The sequence below is a fragment of the Mustela erminea genome, chromosome 6 (genome assembly GCF_009829155.1).
Source record: "Mustela erminea isolate mMusErm1 chromosome 6, mMusErm1.Pri, whole genome shotgun sequence".
In the NCBI taxonomy this organism is placed as follows: domain Eukaryota; kingdom Metazoa; phylum Chordata; class Mammalia; order Carnivora; family Mustelidae; genus Mustela; species Mustela erminea.
In genome coordinates, this window is record NC_045619.1 from 52,233,735 (window position 1) to 52,250,031 (window position 16,297).

Here is a 16,297-nt window from a genome sequence, read left to right on the forward strand (position 1 = left end):
TCTCATTTTAGAGTTTTATTTTTAAATTTGCTGGTGGAGTATCAGCAGATGCCTGAGTTGGATTAATACACTCTAGGATGATGCTAGAAAGAGTGTGAGGCTCATGCAAATGAAATACTGTTTTTGTTGGGTTATGTTCTGAAAATTGTTTCAGTAAGCAATTGCCTTCATTGTCTAAGAAAATTTTCAATGTTCCAGAAGGAAATGCTATGGCTTTGTACCTTGAGGACTGCCTTCTAGCCTAAAGATAGAAGGGTATCAAATGTTTTATAATGAGTTTTCTTAAAAAAAATAAATAAAAACATCACAACAGCTCGCATGTATATCCTAGAGAACCAGGCAAGAAAAAGAGACTGTAAGTATGGCAAAACAAAACTGTATGGGTTTTGAAAAGAACATAGGAATATGATTTAGGGAACCACTCTGTGTTATATTTATTGATATTTCAATTATGTATGATATTTGTGACTGCCTTTGACACTAAGTAGGAGTGTCAACAAATTTTTGAAATGACAAAATGCAAATTATATTAGTGATTGGTGTAGCAAAAAAAAACTGATGAAGAATTATCAAAATAGTATTACAAATGCTTAAAAAAAAAGGCAGCAGGACTTTTTTTTTTTTTCAAAGATTTTATTTATTTATTTGACAGACAGAGAACACAAATATGCAGAGGTGGGTGGGGGAGCAGGCTCCCACTGAGCAGAGAGCCCAATTCGGAGCTCGATTCCAGGACCCTGGGATCATGACCTGAGCTGAAGGCAGCGGCTTAACCCACTGAGCCACCCAGGTGCCCCAGAACTTTTAATAATAAAAAACTCCCCAATCCATTCCCCTTTATCTCTTTACCTAAAAACTGAGTTCTTATATTACTAATTTTGGTTCACTGATTTACTCTACTATGGTAAAAGGTTATTTCTCAAATGTCCTTAACTCTCTCATTTTCCAAATTTAATTGTTACCCTTTTTAAATAGGACACAATATTTTACTCTGATAAAAATTATGTTTTGTTCTTTGTCCCTAATTCATAAAGTGCTCTGTAACTTCTATTTCTTTTTTTTTTTTTAAAGATTTTATTTATTTATTTGATAGACAGCGATGACAAGTAGGCAGAGAGGCAGGCAGAGACAGGCAGAGAGACAGGAGGAAGCAGGCTCTCCAAGGAGCAGAGAGCCCTATGCGGGGCTCGATCCCAGGACCCTGGGATCATGACCTGAGCCGAAGGCAGAGGCTTTAACCCACTGAGCCACCCAGGCGCCCCTGTAACTTCTATTTCTTTTAGAGCTCTTTTTCCTTGTGATTCTCCCCAGACTCCCAACTAACATTGCCGGTCTTAATTTGTTCTAAAAACTCAAAAAAAAGAAAAGAAAAAAGATGAATCTCTTGCATACTCCTTTTTATTCACCAAACACCTCCCTTTCTCCTGGGAACTCAGCCTTGCCTCTGTAGTCTGGACTGACTGCCATTTCTAGATCTGCTACTGCAGGAGACTGGAACTCTGATGTCATTTCCTTTTTCACCTTTTATTTATGGTTTATTTCCTTCTAATGCTAAAACATCTAAGTAATGTTCTAGGACCAGATATGTGGAAAGAAGTTTTCTGATGTCTGAAATTGTTTTTTATTCTAACTCAAAGTTAATTGAAAATACTGAGTAGTGAACAGCTGGTTTAAAATCATTTCTCAAAATTAAAAACAAAACAGAACAAAAAACAAAGTGACTCCTTTGTCACCTGTTATCCAGTGTTGCTGATGAGAATACCAATGCTGATTAAATTATCCCTACTTCACAGGTAACTATTTCCTCAGCCTCTTCTGCCTCCTCACTCTCCTTCCTCCAGATAAAATTTAAAAGGGGAAAAAAACAACTTCTAAATTTCTTTAGTTTTTCTGCAATTCCACAATTCTCCATCACTGTACCGGGATTTCTATTTTCATGGGTTTGGGATGCTTCTTTGATATGAAGACACGTTTTTTCACTTTGCCCTTGTGAGAAGCCCTGTCAGATTGATGTCAGACAGCCTCAGTGGACAGTCTCTGTGTCACCTTCCTCTTGTGTACTCTGTGTCATCCATTTCTCTTTTTTTGGAATATTATCCATTGCCCTTTTTACTAATTGCTATTCAGCAAAGATACTTTCATTTCTTCCCCCCTTCCAATACCTTTCTGTCTCTCACTTCTGGTGAACAGCATCATACTCCATCACATGCTTTTTCTGAAGGTACATTCATTCAAGAAAGACTTTGCTTATCCATCTTGTTCTCCTGCTTTCCCTCTGCCAGGTTTTAGGCTTTCTTCAAATCTTTGTTGGTCTTGACTATCTGTTCTTTTTTTTTTTTTTTTTTAAAGATTTTATTTATTTGAGAGAGAGAGGGAGAGAGCATGAGAGGAGAGAGGTCAGTGGGAGAAGCAGACTCCCTGAAGGGCAGGGAGCCCAATGTGGGACTCGATCCCGGGACTCCAGGATCATGACCTGAGCAGAAGGCCGTTGCTTAATCAGCTGAGCCACCCAGGCACCCTGTCTGTTCATATTTAACAAGGAGACCATGCAAACACAATCCAGGAGTGCTGTGTACTGTGTTGGGGTAGACTAATGAAGATTCAGTGTTTCCCTGTGTGACTGGAGGATAGAGCAGGCTTTTAGAGTAGGGCTTGTCTAAGTGCTGGTATGTGAAGAACTTTCTACCCCAGAGCCATTCATTTCTCTGTTTACCTAGGTAGCAGAATACAGTTTTCTATTTGGAAGACATTTTGTCAGTACTTGAGGGGAGAGGTCTACTGTTTGAAACCCTGTTTCACTCATATTTAGGTTTCCTTTTGTGTCTCACACATCTGTCCCAAGATATTACCAAGTTCTCAAAATACTGATCTCCAAGGTTATCCATGGGACAATGTCTTACTTTTGTTTCAACACTACTGTATCAGAACCCAGGCTAACTCTTGTTCTTCTCACAGTTATTGGTTAACCCTTACTGATCTGTTCTCTGGGACTTAAAACTGTGTTGAAATGTTTTGTTTACTATTGGCACCCTAATTTTTTCCTTCTTTTTCATTATGAAATTATACCCTTTTATTTCATATATTTTTAATTTAATGTATTTTCAGAAAAAGGGAATATCTATATATATGACCAATTTTTTTAAAAATTATTTTATTTTATTTATTTATTTGACAGACAGAGATCACAAGTAGGCAGAGAGGCAGGCAGAGAGAGAGGAGGAAGCAGGCTCCCCGCTGAGCAGAGAGCTTGATGTGGGGCTCGATCCCAGGACCCTGGGATCATGACCCGAGCCGAAGGCAGGGGCTTTAACCCACTGAGCCACCCAGGCACCCCCCAATTTTTCTTTTTGATAAATGTTACTATTTGGAAAATTAATGTGCAACTTGGCAGAGAAAGAATGTATAGCTTCTTTTTTTTTTTCTTAAAGATTTTATTGATTTATTTGACAGACGGAGATCACAAGTAGAGAGGCAGGCAGAGAGAGAGCAGGGGAAGGAGGCTCCCCGCTGAGCAGAGAGCCTGATGTGGACTCGATCTCAGAACTCTGGGGTCATGACCTGAGCCGAAGGCAGAGGCTTAACCCACTGAGCCACCCAGGTGCCCCTTTTCAGATCTAATATTACGGTGGTTCAAATTATTTTTTTATCTAAATATACTTGGAGTTCTTAGAGAAATGTCAAACCACACAATTACCTAAATATGACTGGCACTGGCATGCAATGGGTTATTTCAAAAATTAAGGTATGATTGTGTGAATGTGTGAAAGAGTGTGTGTGTGTGTGTGTGTGTGTGTGTGTGTGTGTGTATTTTCAAGCCTGGAGTATCTAGTACTTTAGGTTCTTTTGATAATTGTATTCAGCACATTATTCAAAGTCTTAGCCACAGTAGTTAGGCACAAGAAATAAGTAGTATCCAAATTGGAAAAGAATAAGTAAAACTGTCGCTAAATACAGAACCTATGATTTGATATTTAGAAAACCGTAAGGGCTTTACCAAAAAAAGTGAGAATTTATAAACAAATTCAGGAAAATTGCAGAGTACAAAATCAAAATACAAAAATCTGTTCTGTTTCTCTCCATTATTAACAAACTAACAAAAGAATTAAGAAAATAATTCCATTCACAATTGCATCAAAGGAATAAGATATCTAGGAATAAATTTAAACAAGGACGTGAAAGATCTGTCTCCTAAAATGTGTATATAGTTGATAAAGAAATTAGAAATAAATTGAAAGACACTCTGTGCTTGTAGACTGAAATAAGTCAGATTATAAATGTCTGTATTACCTTAAGCCATCTATAGATTAAATGAAATCCCTATCAAGTACCAAGCAGTCTTTTAAACTGAAATAGAACAAACAATGTTAAAATTGGTTTGGAACAACAAAGATCCTGAATAGCCAAAGCAATCTTAAGAAGGAACAAAGATGGAAGCATCATGCCCCCTGATTTCAAACTATATTACCAAACTCTGGTTATCAAATCAGTATAGGGTTAGCAAGAAAACCAATGCATAGATCATTGCATTGCATTCTCATGGAACAGAATAAAGGGAAATACAGCCATGCATATATGAGAACTTATGTTAAAGAAGACCAGAATATAAAATGGAGAAAGGAGAGTCTCTTCAAACATTCGGAAAACTAAACAACAATTTGGAAAAAAAAAAATCAGACTACTCTCTTATACCATATACAAAAATCAACTCAAACTTAACTTGGTTGAGGACTTGAACCTAAGACTTGAACTCATGAAATGCTCATTAAAAACAGCAACAACAACAACAACAAACTTGGGTAGTAAATTCCAGGACACTGATCATAGTGACGATTTTTTTTTATGTGACTCCAAAAGCAAAACAACAAAAGCAAAAATAAACATGTGGGACCATATCAAACTAAAAAGCTTCTGCACAGGGACGCCTGGGTGGCTCAGTTGGTTGGACAACTGCCTTCGGCTCAGGTCATGATCTCAGAGTCCCGGGATCGAGTCCCGCATCGGGCTCCCAGCTCCACGGGGAGTCTGCTTCTCTCTCTGCCCTTCTCCTCACTCATGCTCTCTCTCCCTGTCTCTCTCTCAAATAAATAAATAAAATCTTTAAAAAAAAAAAAAAAGCTTCTGCACAGCAGAGGAAACCATCAAAAAAATCAAAAGGCAACTGATTGCAGTAATTTCTCCCTTTCAAATCATGTCTTATTAAGTGGCTAATATCCAAAATATATAAAAAACACTCATACAATTCAATAGGAAAAATCTGATTAAAAAAGATGCAGAGGATGTGAATAGACATTTTCCCAAAGAATAGGTACAAACGGCCAACATGAAAACATGCCAAAACCACTAATCATCATGGAATTGCAAATCAATACCACAATGACATATTATCCCATACCTATCAGAATGGTTATTATCAAAAAGACAAGAAATAAGGGGACATCTGGGTGGCTCAGTCAATTAAGTGTCTGACTCTTGATTTCAGCTCAGGTCATAATCTCAGGGTTGTGAGATCAAGCACCATTTTAGGCTCAGCATGGGGCATGGATCCCACTTTAGATTCTCTTTCTTCCTTCTCACCCTCTGCACTTCCCCCTACCCCCCCAAAAGGCAAGAAATAACAAGTGTTGGCATAAAGAAAAGGAAACTTCTGTGAAATGTTACTAGAAATACAAATTGGTACAACGAATATGGAAAACATTACAAAGGTTCCTCTAAAAATTAAAAATAGAACTACCATATGATCCCACAATCCCACTTCTGGGTATTTATCTGAGGTTTAAAAACAACAACAACAACAACAACAACACTAATTTCAAAAAGACATATGCACCCCTATATTTACCGCAGCATTATTTATAATAGCTAAGACTTGAAACAAACTGAGTATCCATCAATGGATGAATGCATGGGGATTACGTAAAGGGATGTGTGTTTGTGTGTTTGTGTGTGTGTGTGTGTGTGTGCGTGGGTATACACATACATAAATCTATAATACATATATACATATACATGATATATAAATGAATACTGTGTTTTATATATAGGAATATATATATAAGGAATATTAAGAATATGCATATACATACTATAGATCTATGGATGGATATGGAGGTATTTAGGAATACTACTCAGCCATAAAAAGAATGAAATCTTACTATTTGCAACAACATGGATGAAGCTTGTGGGTGTAATGCCATGTGAAATAAATCAGAAAGAGAAAGAGAAATCCATACAATATTACATTTATGTGGAACCTAAAAAACAAAACAAATGAACAAAATCAAACAAAACTCATGGATACAGAGAACCGGAAGGGTGGTTGCCAGAAGAGAGGAGGAAGAGGGTGTCAAGTGAAATGAATGAAGGGAACCAAGAGGTTTCAATTCTAGTTATGAAATAAGTAGGTCCTGGGGATGTAATTTTATAGGATGGTGACTCACGTCAATAACACTGTATTTCATTGCATATTTGAAAGTTACTAAAGGTAAATCTTAAATGCTGTAATCATTAACAGAAATGTTTTGTATCATTGTATGAAGACTGATAGTAACTACTTATTGTGGTAAACATTTTGCAGCATATATAAATACTGAATCATTATGTTGTATAGCTGAAATTAATATACTGTTATATGTCAATTATACCTCAATAAAAATATTCATAAATGATGGTGAAGTTAAAGAAAACTTTCTGTAGCAAAATACTGCTTGGGATAAGCAAAGATAGAAATTGACTATTTCTGTCCTTATATCTAGAAACAAATGCCTGTGTGGAAGGACTATATTGAGATCAGTATTTCTGCTGTACTGTACAGAGTTTGGCACAAGGTGTTTCAACTGTTAAAAATAAGGGGGTGGTGACAAGTAGAGAGCGGGACCCTTGCATTACAACATAGAACTACTTTCTTCATAGATGTTGGTGTCAAAAATTCTTGATAAAATGAAGAACAATTCTAGGTAATGCCATAAAGATGCTATTTCTCAAGAACCAGCTCACTTGAGCACATTTAACAATGGTGTGAAATGTGGACAAAGAGAACATAAATCCTCCACTAAGAAATCAAAAGTGTAGCAGAGGAAGATTTTGCAGCAGGATGCTTTAGTCAAACAGGGCATCCCAGGAATACTTTCAAGAAAATGGGACAGATTTTGCTTAGTGCTTTGAAGATAAAGAGTCAGTTCAAAATCTGTAAGCAGAAAGAGTTCAGGGTCCCCAGAAAAAGAAAAAAGGAGATGCACCTTTTTTTTTTTTTTAAGATTCTATTTATTTATCTGACACAGAGAGAGAGAGATCACAAGTAGGCAGAGAGACAGACAGAGAGGTGTGGCAGGGTCCAGGGGAGCAGACTCCCTGCTGAGCAGAGATTCCCAGGTGGGAATATACAACATATATATTTAAAGAAAAGTTCTACAACTCAACACCCAAAAGCAAATAATCCAGTTAAAAAATGGGCAGAAGGGGGCGACTGGGTGGCTCAGTGGGTTAAGCCGCTGCCTTCGGCTCAGGTCATGATCTCAGCGTCCTGGGATCGAGCCCTGCATCCGGCTCCCTGCTTCCCTCTCTCTCTCTGCCTGCCTCTCTGCCTACTTGTGATCTCTGTCTGTCAAATAAATAAATAAAATCTTAAAAAAAAAAAATGGGCAGAAGACATGAACGTTTATCCAAAGAAGACATCTGGATGGCCAACAGACACAAGAAAATATGCTCAACATCACTCATGACCAGGAAAATGCATATCCAAACCACAATGAGCTGTCACCTCACCCCTGTTAGACGGACTAAAAATAAAAATCGAGGAACAACATGTGTTGCTGACAATACAGAGGAGAAGGACACTTGGTTGCTGTTGGTAGGAATGCGAAATGGTGCAGCCACTGTGGAAAAGAGTATGAAATTTCCTTACAAAGTAAAAGACAGAACTACCTTATGATCCAGTAATCACACGATTGGGTATTTACCCCCAAAATACAAAACCACTAATTCAAAGGGATACATGCACTCCTATGTTTATTGTAGCATTATTTACAATAGCCAAGTTATGGAAGCAGCCAATGTCCATAGATAGATGAATGGATAAAAAAAAGCTGTGTATGTGTGTGTGTGTGTGTGTGTGTGTGTGTACATATTACACACAATGGATTATTCAGCCATGAAAAGAATGCAATCTTGCCATGTGCACAACATGGGTGGAGCTAGAGAATATAATGCTAAGTGAAGGAAGCTGGAGAAAGATCAATACCATAGAACTACCAATGGGTAGAATTTATTATTTTTATTTTTTTTTTAAAGATTTTATTTATTTGTCAGAGAGAGTGAGAGAATGTGCACAAGCGGGGGGAGGCAAGTGGGGGTGAGGAGCAGGCTGAGGGAGAAGGAGGTTCCCTGCTGAGCAAGGAGCCTGATGCAGGACTCAATCCCAGGACCCAGGCAACATGAGCCGAACTGAAGGCAGATGCTTAACTCACTGAGCCACCCAGATGTCCCACAGGTCGAATTTAAGAAACAAAATGAACAAGGTGGAAAAAAAGGAGACAAACCGAGAAACAAACCCTTAACTATACAGAGCCAACTGATGGTTACCAGAGTGGAGGTGGGGGGGGGAGAAGGGGGAAAATGGGCAATGGGATTAAAGAGCACCCTTACCACTATGAGCACTGAGTGATGTATGGAATTGTTGAACTGCTCACTGTATTGTACACCTGAAACTAATTTAACACTGTGCTAACTGCGCTGGAATTAAAATAAAAACTTAAAAAAAAATAAGTGGTACATTAACAATGAATCTTGGAACACTGAAAAAAAAAAGTAACAGAAAATCTGAGAAGACTATAATGACTTAGCTTACAAACCTTGCTCATCAGGGAACCTGCTTCCTCCTCTCTCTCTCTCTGCCTGCCTCTCTGCCTACTTGTGATCTCTGTCAAATAAATAAAATCTTAAAAAAAAAAAAGAAAATACATTAAAAAGTTGGACACCAGGGAAATTGGTAAGGAGATGGATAATCTAACCACTAGAATTTCTGCAAGTTAAAATACAGTTCTTGTAAGTTAAAAATTCAGCAGAATACTTAGAAAAAAGGGCAAAACTAAAGAATATCTTTATAACCTCTAGAAAGTAAATAATTAGCACTGGACCAACTGACCTCAGCACAGCCCATAGGGATTCCCCCAGACTCATTTACATTTATTCAACATACAACATTGCAGAAGTTTAAGGTGTGTATATATATATATTGATTTTATCCATTTATATATTGCAATGCAGTTACTACTGTATTAGTAGCTGGTGGTTCCATCACATCTAATAACTATTATTTCTAAAAGAACATAAAAAAATAGGAAAAAAAGGGATGAGACACCATAGAATGGAAAATCATAGTATAAATTCAACAAAATGAAATAAGAACATTTCGGGAAGCAGTATTAAAAGAAATAATTAATAATTTTCTAGAACTTTTGAAAGATATTAATACATTAAGGAAGCTTAAGTTATTCTCTCCATAAATATATATATATATAGGGAGATACATGTATTTCTCTTTTTCCATACACACATGCATGCACACAAACACACACACATAGGTGAGAACGCCTTATATATGTACATTATACTAAAAAAAGGAGAAAATTAAAGCAAAGAATATTAAAGCAGAGGGAAAGGGTAGTAATTATAAACATGACATGACAAAAATCTGGATCAATGTCAGGATTCATGTTTACCATACAGACCAGACCCTAGAGAACGTTTCCCATGTGCTCCGTGATAACAATCTAGGTGCTCATATGCCACTAAGGTATCATTCAAGACGAAGGGAACAAAGAGCATTCCCAGAGAGAAGAATGCACAAGAAAGTTTACTACTGGACAATATGGTAGAAAGTATTACACATGGTTTATGTCAAGACAAAACTAAGCCCAGAATGAAAACAAGAGATTTAAGAAGAAATGGTGACAGAACAAGTAATACATTTTTTTAAAAATTACTTAATTGAAAATTACTGTTCCATTTCTAAATAGGCAGTAGCTTCAAAATAATAAAGTTCATCAAAAAATAGAAAGTGAAGATTCCAAAGAAGAATGGATAAAATAGGAACAAAGATAATTGTTGAAGAGCACATATATTGAACCCATATCCATCATCAACCCATTTAAAAATAAGAATCATTAAATGTACTTGTCACAGCCAAGAAATCTGGGGATGTATGAGTGAGCTAGGGATGGGGAGCACAGTGGGAAACAGAATTAAATCTATTTATGGGAGAATAGAGATGGTGAACACTTCTTTACTGATGAAGCAGAGGAGGAAGTGGCCAGGCAGGTCACCTGGAAAGGCTCCCGGATCCAGCTCTAGAAAAAAGCAAGACAGGCAGGAAGCGTGGGTGTCGGGGGAGCAGGGATTGAAAGTGGTTTCTAGGAAGTCTGTATATGGAACAAGTGGAATCAGTGACATGCCTCCATTCACACTCTTGGTCCCATACGTATCCTGTATCTGGCCATTTTGGATTCCATAGAGGACAGAGATTACCCAGAGGACAGACTTTACCCAGGTCAGTGGAGAACTACATGCTTCAACAGAAATTTATCACAATTCCTGAAAGAATTAGAGACCTATGGTAGATGCTGCTCCCAGAATCTAAATTATCTTTTTTTTTAAATTCATTTTTTATTTATTTTCAGCATAACAGTATTCATTATTTTTTTCACCACACCCAGTGCTCCATGCAATCCGTACTCTCTATAATACCCACCACCTGGTACCCCAACCTCCCACCACCCCCCGCCACTTCAAACCCCTCAGATTGTTTTTCAGCATCCATAGTCTCTCATGGTTCACCTCCCCTTCCAATTTCCCCCAACTCCCTTCTCCTCTCTAACTCCCCATGTCCTCCATGCTATTTGTTATGCTCCACAAATAAGTGAAACCATATGATAATTGACTCTCTCTGCTTGACTTATTTCACTCAGCATAATCTCTTCCAGTCCTGTCCATGTTGCTACAAAAGTTGGGTATTCATCCTTTCTGATGGAGGCATAATACTCCATAGTATATATGGACCACATCTTCCTTATCCATTCGTCCGTTGAAGGGCATCTTGGTTCTTTCCACAGTTTGGAGACCGTGGCCATTGCTGCTATAAACAATAGGGTACAGATGGCCCTTCTTTTCACGACATCTGTATCTTTGGGGTAAATACCCAGGAGTGCAATTGCAGGGTCATAGGGAAGTTCTATTTTTAATTTCTTGAGGAATCTCCACACTGTTTTCCAAAGAGGCTGCACCAACTTGCATTCCCACCAACAGTGTAAGAGGGTTCCCCTTTCTCCACGTCCTTCCTGTCTTGTTAGTTTTGGCCATTCTAACTGGTGTAAGGTGATTATCTTCTTATTGCCACACGCATGATGCAAATCAGCAGCAGAGTAAGGAATGACCAAGAAGAACTAATAGCATGAAAGGAATGAAAACAATGAGAATTGCAGGCTTCAAGAGAATATTTAAGCATTTCAAATTCCTATTTTCAGACTGATTCAAGAATGTACTGGTTATATAACACCACAATATCTTACAAAATGAACTATGAAAAAAGTAGGATGGGGTGGGGAAGAGAGTTTTAAAATTGTATACTCATGATGTAAATTAAAAAATTTTAAAACAGGGGCACCTGGGTGGCTCAATGGGTTAAAGCCTCTGCCTTTGGCTCAGGTCATGATCCTGGGGTCCTGGGATTGAGCCCCACATCAGGCTCCTTGCTCAGCGGGGAGCCTGCTTCCCCCTCTCTCACTGCCTGCCTCTCTGCCTACTTGTGATTTCTGACTGTCAAATAAATAAATAAAATCTTTTTTAAAAATTTTAAAACATTGAAAAATGGAAAAAAATAAAACTTTATTCAGAGTTTTAAAAAAAAGACTAAGAGATTGATTTTGAGAGAAAAGCAGCCTAATGCAGTGTTCCAATAGTGTCCATATAAGAATGGCATGAACTTGAGCTGTGGACAAGAGAGGAAAAAAATGGAGAAGGAGAAATACCCACAGCAGGAAGAGAAGTCATTGATAAAAGCTGAGGGGAAAAACACCCCACAAACTTCACAATAAAAGGGACTGCTCAGTGCCCCTCAGAATAGGTGGAAAATATAACTAAATCAATCTTCTCCTTGATACATAACTTTAAAATGCAGAGCATTAAGTCTCTGGAGACAAAATACAAAAAACTGCATCAGATTTTCATCAGAGTGGATCTACAAATAAAGTTGTGGTGTGTCTTTGACATTTTGATTGTAAAATATGATCTGGAACCTAAAATTCTCTGTCTACCAAGACCACCAGGGAAATTTCACCTCCTATGTTTTCTCTCCTCCTGTGTCTTCCACGCTCTATCTTCCTATCTGCCTGCCTCTTTTCCGATCTTTGTTTCTTTTTAAGGATGTTGTCTGAACATATTAACAAGAGAAATATAAGTGGAAAGTAAAATAAAGGAAAGCTATACCCACAATAGTGAAGTTCACCTAGAGTTCCAGCAAAATGGAAAGGGTAACTTGGTATGTGCATTAAGGAGACCTTATGTACAACATTGAAAGGAGACCTTGAAACCTTGAAATACAACATTAAAATAAGAACATAAGCTGAGTGACATCTAAAGAAGAATAGCCTTGAAGAAATGGAACTGATTAGATACCAAAAAATATATACGGAATAAATAGTCCACGTTGAAGAAAGCTCACATTACTTCAGTCAATAAGAACAGCGTAAAGGTGAGAAATAGAAATTCTATTTCTATTTCAAAGACAAACAAGACAAACCTGATTCGAATATAAAATAACTGTAACAAATCACACTTTCAAGACCTTGATGATGAGTAAGAAGACAGAATCCATATCAACAAGATGTGAGTTCCATTCTTGAGCAGCTCAGAGCTAGGACACTGACCACAAACATACAAGTTTGGCATCGGGACACTGCTGCCTATGCAAGTAGCATGGTTCTAAGTCATAGAATTTTAATGTTTATTGTGTTTCATCTTGGCTGAAAACTTCAATATTCAGCAGTATAAATTTTAATCAGTCTAGACAACATGAAAGCAAAGATTATAACTACCAGAAAAGGATTGATGGGAAGGAGAAAGAACTGCGGACGGAGAAATTTTCTTCATCTGAGAAGCAAATCAAGAGGCAGTATGTAAACTTTAGGGCAAAAAATAGAAGTTACAATGTATCTTCGAAATATCCCAGAAATAAAAAAAAAATTACCATGATCTGAGTAGGGGGGCGCCTGGGTGGCTCAGTGGGTTAAAGCCTCTGCCTTCAGCTCAGGTCATGATCCCAGGGTGTTGGGATCGAGCCCCGCATAGGGCTCTCTGCTCAGCAGGGAGCCTGCTTCCTCCTCTCTCTCTCTCTCTCTCTCTCTCTCTGCCTGCCTCTCTGCCTACTTGTGATCTCTATCTGTCAAAATAAATAAATAAAATCTTTAAAAAAAAAAAAAAAAGAAGATACGAGTAGGGACAGGATGTTGAATTTGATCTGCACTCTTAGCCATCCTAGCAGTAATTCATGAGAAAATTTCTAAGGACAAATAAAGAACACATACCATGTTATTCAGTGATATGGAGGTAACAGTCAGATTGGTGAGAAGTAATCCTAGACTGGGCTAGGACTCTGGCTTTCAATTATGATCCCTCATTTTTTTTGTGCCATGCATATACCCATTGTTGTATATTAAATAGGAAAAAACAAATCAGTGCACTGTATATGGGTCTGTTTTTGACATTTTAATTATGAAATTAATAACTTATTACAGATATACATCACATTTATTTTTATGGGCCATAGTGATAGTTTTCCTATGTTAATTTAAAATAAATCTGATATAATTTTCTGTAGTGACCTATAGTCACTCTCAATTTACTCACATGTTCTGCCGGTGCTCAAATTTAACAGTTTGCATGTAAATATTATAGTGTTCATTTCTTTATTACATTTAATTGGGCTCAATTTGTCAGTGGGTACTTAACAAAACTTAGTCCATATTGCGGTGATATTAGATAAAATACTGTCTTAAGTATAATAGATAAGGGCTAAATAATTTTATCTAAATAAGTAGATTACAGAGCAACTGACATCAATTCAACTAGGAAGTTTATCATTGGCTTTACTTCAGCCAGTATTTATTTATTTTTATTTTTTTATTTTTTTTATTTTTTTAAAGATTTTATTTATTTATTTGACAGAGAGAGATCACAAGTAGGCAGAGAGGCAGGCAGAGAGAGAGAGAGAGGAGGAAACAGGCTGCTCCCTGCTGAGCAGAGAGCCCGATGCGGGACTCGATCCCAGGACCCTGAGATCATGACCTGAGCCGAAGGCAGTGGCTTAACCCACTGAGCCACCCAGGCGCCCCTTCAGCCAGTATTTATAAGGAATTAACCAAAGATAATTTTCTTGAATATATCTGCCAACCAATAAACTCTCCAAATGTATTGTAACATTTTTCTTCTTTCACATAAAAAATTATGAACATGTTTAGTATTCTTCTCAATATTCATCTACTTTCTAATAAGGGCTAGTGTGGTTTTAAAATGGAAGAAGGCAAAAGAATTGACCAGCCATTTCACAATCAGAAGCAATTACATGGAAAATACCTAAGAAGTAGGTTTCATGGGCGTGCAACTTAGGCAGTCACACGCAGCCCCAAGCTGAGAACCTCACACTTGGTTTCATGCTCTGCTGTGCTTGTCTTGTAAATGTTAATCATTTTACACAAGGCCCTATATTTTCATTTTCTATTGGGTGCTGCAAATTCTGGAGTTGGGCCTTCAACAAATGGTGTGCTTAGAGAAAGAACACAAATACGCCTTTCTGGAAGAAAAATCTGACTCACTCTATTTTTATCTTCCTAAAGTCTTGCCTTTCTCTCTCAAATTTTTTCCTACAGTTTTTATTTCTTGGGTCCTGAGAGACCAAAAGCAAAATTAATATGAATAATGACTGTGCTTAATACTTAAAATACATAGTTTAGAAAAGGGAAGGTTAAATAAGGGTGAATTTTTTTCTAGAATTGTAAATATTTTTTCTCTTTTATTTTAATAAGTCATTATTCAACTTTTTTTTTGGAGAACTCTCAAAAAATTTTTATTAAGGACTGCCCACACTTTTGTGTCTACCTCCCCACCCCCACAGCTTACCCTATCCTCTATATCACATTTTCAGAAGCCAGGGCCCACTAACAGATGGGGAGTGAATCAGAAAAAGAGGCAGAGAGAGATAGGAGGAAGTCCTGCCAGTAGGTGGGGAAAAAAAATCTGGGTTGAATCTAGATTCAATTCAAGGAATCACTTATTCCCCTACCCCAGACCCCCCTTCATCTACTGTCCACCACCAAGACCAAACCAAAAGGCTGGATTTCTGGTTTTGGAGTCAAAGAGGAGAAGATCTGAGTCATGCTGGCTTCTTGAACTTAGATCGGTCTCTGTCTCAGCCTCAGTTCCATTGTAGCTTTGTAGGAAGTTTTGACATTAGGAAGTGTAGTCTTCCAGCTTTGTTCTTTTATGAGAGTATTTTGGCTATCTGGGGTCTCTTGAGATTCCATCTGAATTTTAGGATGGGTTTTTCTATTTCCTTGGTTACTTAAAAGAAGGGTGCCAGAACCAACAATCACCAGCTGCCCAGGTACCAAAAAATTATTCCGAAATCTATTGATGTCAATTCTGCATGTAGAGCAATAGAGCTGCCCTACGTGTGCCGTTCACAACAGCAGCCCTTATTTTTTTATAAGATTTTATTTATTTATTTGACAGAGAGATCACAAGTAGGCACAGAGACAGGCAGACAGAGAGAGAGAAGAAGGCTCTCCACTGAGCAGAGAGATTGATGCAGGGCTTAATCCCAGGACCCTGAGATCATGACCGGAGCCGAAGGCAGAGGCTTAACCCACTGAGCCACCCAGGTACCCTATTCAACATTTTCTTTAGACCAGATATTGGTGCGAGGTCTAGAAGATATACACATACAAGTAGTTTCGTCTGATGTTCAAAATGTCTATGTCATGTTTTAGCTCTGTAAAAATACTTTTGAAAACCAATTTATTTATTTATTTATTGGAAACCAATTTAAAATTTAAACACAGATTTATTATGTCATACCTCTGGCCATGTAGGCTTTAGACATAATGTATTAAAATTTGCGTTATTATTCCTTTGTTCCTAGGAAACAAGAATCTTAGCTTTATCTAGACCCTAATGATTTTTCTAAACTAATTTAGTCCTAGTGTTCCAAGGTATGTACATGAGGTAATTTGCTATCTACCCTCAATGGGTA

The 16,297-nt window shown here is 37.6% G+C and overlaps 1 non-coding gene across 1 annotated transcript; it reads right to left on the reverse strand.

Annotated features, from left to right (window-relative positions):
- Window positions 1–15,614: 15,614 nt before the first annotated feature.
- Window positions 15,615–15,745, reverse strand: LOC116594630. The gene has a single exon (XR_004287337.1). It is a non-coding gene; the product is annotated as a U11 spliceosomal RNA (small nuclear RNA).
- Between the last annotated feature and the right edge of the window lie 552 nt (window positions 15,746–16,297).